This window comes from Mesocricetus auratus, unplaced genomic scaffold (genome assembly GCF_017639785.1).
Source record: "Mesocricetus auratus isolate SY011 unplaced genomic scaffold, BCM_Maur_2.0 Super-Scaffold_100007, whole genome shotgun sequence".
NCBI lineage: Eukaryota > Metazoa > Chordata > Mammalia > Rodentia > Cricetidae > Mesocricetus > Mesocricetus auratus.
This window is the reverse complement of record NW_024429191.1, coordinates 33,406,091-33,411,315: the sequence shown is the minus strand read 5'-3', so window position 1 is coordinate 33,411,315 and position 5,225 is coordinate 33,406,091.

Sequence of the window (5,225 nt, the reverse complement as noted above, 5' to 3'; positions counted from 1 at the left end):
GGCTGGCCTTGAACTCAAAGATCCTCCTGCCTCTGCCTCCCAAGTCCTGGGATTAAAGGCGTGTGCCACCACCAGTCAGCCTTAAAAAGTGTAATATGCATTTATTTTATGTGTGTTCCTGGGTGCATCCCATGTGTACAGAAGCCCAGGGAGGTCAGAAGAATGTGCTGAATCCCCTGGAACTGGAGTTACAAGTGGTTATGAGCTGTCACATGCATGCTTGGAATGGGACCGAAGTCCTCTGCGAGAGCAGCAAGTGCTTTTAATTGTCAAACCACCTCTCTAGCCCCCATTTTCATCACATTTTAAAATTATCTATGACTCAGAGCTTTAAAAAAGCTATGGGTTCACCTTTGTTCACAAGAGTTCTCCTGGATGTTCTAGCTGCACTAACTAACATCTGCAAACACCGACGGCTGCCTCTGTCTACTGCCTGTTTGTTACTCGTTTCCTTTACCCAACCGGCTCTCTTTGGCAGGGTTTCTCTGTGTAGCCTCTGCTGTTCTGGAAGGCGTTCTCTGTAGACCAGTCGGACCCCAAACTCACAGAGATCTGTCTGCCTCTGCCTCCCGAGTGCTGGGATTAAAGGTGTGAGCCACCACCCCCTGACAGTGCTTATCTCTTATTTCTTCTTTTTATCTTATTTTACTAGTTACGACCTCCAAATAAACACTGACCAATAGTGGTGGAAAGAACATTGTTTTGGATCTACATTAATGGAATTTTCTAGACTGTTAAACCTACCACTGAAATTTAGGTTCTGATATATATATGTATGTATGTATGTATATGTATATATATATTCTCTCTCTCTCTCCCTCCTTCCCTCCTTCCCGTCCCTCCCCCCTCCCCTGAGGAGATTTTTCCTATTCTTTGTGGTTTGTGGATAGCTGGTAAATTTTTATCAAACATCTTTTGAGATAATCACAAACTCATTTCTCTCTTTTAGTCTAATAAATTAATAATCAGATTTAATGAGGTCCAGTCAATTTTATTAATTCCAGAAAAACAATTCCCATGATAGTAACAGTGTTTCCCGACTGTCTACATTCAGCCCACCATTTCCTACAATGGCTGACTGGCGGTAGGGCAACAGCTCCCATGAGGCACTGTGGAAGCAGTCCATCTCTCTGATTTCTGGTACACCACGCTTCTCTGAAAGAGAACACTTGCTCTCCCTCCCTGGGCCAGCAACACTTCATGCTCCAAAGCTTGATGTCACAGCTTTTTGAAGTCACCTTGTCTCAGTCCTGGACACAGCCACTTCGGAGAGCTTGTGAGTCCCAGGGTGCTCAGCCAGGCATTTTCCAACACCCAGTGCTCGCTCGTCAAGCCCAGACCCAGTCCTTTCTCTCCTTCTTCTCTGAGATGGAGCCCTCTCCTTACACTCTCACATTCTCTTGGCATAGTCTGGCTTCCCAAGTGGGAGAGGTCGGCATGGTCCTTCTGTCCCTTAGACAGATCTACCTTCCCATTAATACAGTGAGTTCCCAGAAAGCATGTGGTCTGGCTAGGCGTCCTGTAGGTTGAGGTTCAAGACACATGAGCACTCCATAGCCCTTGTCAGTGAGCGTGAGAGCTGAAGCTGCCTCCCACACCCCACTGCTGAGCCCAGATGAGTACAGCAACAGACTTCTTTGGAAACAAAAAGAATGAGGGATTGTGAAGCTTTCTCAGGAGCCAAGAAAATAGCTGATCCACGGGCCCTGCTCTACTACACTCTCCCAGTGGCCTCCAGAAGCCTCAGCCAGCTTCACCCTTACAGGCCTGGATCCGGCCTTTCCTGCTCTAATCCCCATAGCCCCTTGCACCTGGGTTCCCAGACCTCTGGGCCAGCTGGCAGCTGCTAGCCTTCAGCAGCATGGCTCTGCCCCATTCTCTAGGCAACATGGGAGGTCAGGCTCACACCAGATGGTCACAGTTGGGGTGTCCAGTGGCCAGACTCAGAGGTGAGATCAGCCTTGAATAGCTCTTGCCAGCCTGTGACTCAGTCACCACTGGCTACTGGGTACCATTAGGCACAGCACTTTAGCAACACTGATCAGAGTAAAGGAACAAGTCCTGTGATGGGAAATATCACCCTCAGAGACAGAGAAGATAGGGTGGGTGGCTGGGAATACAGCTCAGTTGGTAGTGCGCTTGCCTAGCATGTTTAAAGCCCTGGGTTTGAGCTCCAGCGCCACATAAAACTGGCAGGGAGGCACATGTCTGTGATTCCAGGCCTTGGCAGGAATGGAAACAGGAGGATCGAGACAGGAAGGTCATCCTTGGCTACGCATTAAGCTGAGGCCAGCCGGGGCAGTAAGAAACCCTGTCTCAAAAGCTTAAGCAGTGTAAAGAAAGGATGTCTCTGAGAAGGTAGCCTGGAGATAGGCCAATGCCCATCTGACCCTCTGCCCCATTAGCATCTTGGCCTCCTGACCCCTCAGAAGCAGGAAACAGAGGCCTCAAATACACTAGTGAGAAATTCATGGGCACTGGGGGCATGAGGCTCCATCCTGAGAAGAAGAGCCAGGAATTTTCATCTTTGTAGTTTTTTCCAAATGAGGCAACACTGTTGTGTGTGTGTTACAAAGGCTTAATTGTTCAGTTCTCAGCCCTAGAACAGTGCCTGACACAGAAGGCTCAAAAATATCCATTGACGAAATGAACAAATCTTAAAAAGCATGTGCTGTAATTCCGGAAACACCATTTTCACATCTCTCGTTTTTAATTTTTTTTTTTTTTACTGGAGATGTAGAAATAGAGACATGGCCTGGAACTCCCCAGCCAGCTGAGGAGCCCTGTACATCAGCTCCAGAGGTTGGGAAGGGGCAGAGGGTACTCAAGTTTGAAAATAGATGGTCCTGGTAGGCCACTGCTAAGTGTGTCTGTAAATGTGTCGCTAGAACAAGGTCACAGCTGTTCCGCTGTGCTAGGAGTCCACGCCCAGTACAGCCATGAATGGCAGTGCGTCTGTCAGGCAGGGGAGCCATGGCCACTGGACTGGCGTAGCTGCAGTCTCTGCTCTTTTGGTGTTGCCTTTCCTGTACCACACGGCAGTATCTCTCTTCACTGGGCTGGGAAAGGCAGGAAAGTGAATCCTTGCTTTCATCGGGAGTGGTGATGGGCAAACCATGGCCAAAAGTTCTGAGGACGTAGAATGAACACACATCCCGGTTGTTCATCCCAGGAGCTGATTTGTAAAAGGGAGAATTTTCTCCTCGTGAGAGCTGGTGTACCTGGACTAACAACAGAAGCTTCCAGGGAAAGCCAGGGAAAGCAAAACACCCAAGAGATCCTCATGAGGGGCTCTGTTTCAAAGTATCGTGATTAATTTTCATCTTTTCATTGTCAGCTTCACTGGGTTCGGAATCACCTGGGAGACACACCTCTGGCATGCCCGTGAGGATGTTTCTGGAGAGGTTTGGCTGGAGGAGGGAAAACTGGAGAGTGAGTGGCATCGCCCTGTGGGCTGGGTAAGGTCTCAAACTGAGTAGAAAGGAGAAAGCAAGAGTATGAGCTGAGTGCTTGCATTCTTCTCTCTGCTTCTTGATTGATGATGTAACATGGTTGTCACTTTGCACTCCTACCTCTCTTCCACACCATGGCGGTCTGTAGTCTCAGACTGTGAGTGGAAATAACTTTCTTCTTTAAGTTTTGCTTGTTTGTAGTTTTTTTTTTGTATTGTTTTGTTTTTCTGGTCTGGTATTTTATCATAGCAACAAAAACAAAAAGTAGCTAATATGGGGGCTACAGGGAGAATTACAACATTCAGAGCTGGGAGAGGCTGGCTAATCCTGGGCAGGCTGCCTGCATCCTTTGGCCTGAATGACAATTGGGTGAGTAAAACGATGAGGGTCACCCTAAGGCAAGGGTGAGGCTGTGCTATCTTTCAGGACTGCTACCTCAAGGTCTCAGTTGCTCAATACCCAGATCACATGGGTTTCACCACCATGACTGACAGGCTGTCCTGTCACCTCCCTGTCAGGGCTGGGCCACCTCTGCCTCTCCCACTGCCTTCTGCCACCCCTGTATGAGATGCTATCCACCCCAACACCTTTCTTCTCCCAAGCCTCAGGGCTAGGGCCCCATGGGCTCAGCTGGGTACACCTGTCCCCGCCCTGCCACCCAACAGTCTCTTTGTTGGGTCCCAGAGCAAGCTGGTTTCCTCTGTGAAAACAGAATCCAAGCAGGTCTGACGGGGGTGACGGAAGCACGGGTGTTGACTATAAGCGCAGCCAGAGACACAGCTATGCACCAGCACAAGGACTACAGTAGGAAGGTGCCCACCCAGCATCTGTGCCCCAGATCAAACACTTGAACATGTGTGAGCTTGGGGTGGCCCCTCACACCTCCCCCAGAATCTGTGTTCTGAAGAGCCTTGTTTTTGCTTGTGTATCTGCCCTGGAATCTGGCTCGAGGCCAGCAACTAGGCCCCTGCTGGCAGAGTCTGCTTCATTCCTGTTTGGCCCCTGGGAGACTGATTCCCTCCAGAGCATCCAGCATCTCCACCCCCCTTAAAGATGGTACCCAGCACCCCAAACCCCAACCTCTCAAGGCCCATTGACCCGGTCTAGGCTAGACACACAGTCAGCATTTCCTAAGCTGTTGTTGAAGGATTGAATGGCACAAAACTAGAGCTGGGAAAGTCCCTTTGCCATAGTCACACCCTCTTCTGTGTTCTGTGGAACCAAATACAGCTTAAAGGCCAGCTGAGCTGCACTCTTGACAGAGTTTTGTCCTCTCAGGACACGCTGGGCATAGTTCCCAACCCACCTTACAGGCCGTACCTCTCCAGTCCTCCTTCCTTCTGCTGTTGCCTGGGCCATGTCTACTCTTTGCAGAGTCCCCAGACCCTACCTAGGGCCTGACTTGGCTCCATATCACTATAATACCCAGACCTAAGCCCTCAGAAGACTCAAACAGCCCTCCCATGGCCTGATATCCCATGTGCATGCAGACTCACCAGCACCTGACCTGGATCACAGGCTACTGAGAGACATGTCCTTGGGTGGCCAGAGGTAATGTGGCCTTCAGCTGAACCAGACAGGACACAGAGATAAGAATTTTTCAGTTCTCTCCCCTGGTGGTTCTCTGGGATCCTGGCATGGTCAGAATTGTGGATTGGGCACAAAAGGAGAAGACATGTCTCCAAGGGTGCAGATCCCCAGCTAGGCTAGTGGCTGGGGGAAGAGAGGTATGTCTTTGAAGGACTGACACATTGGTTCTGAGGAGCTGAGCCT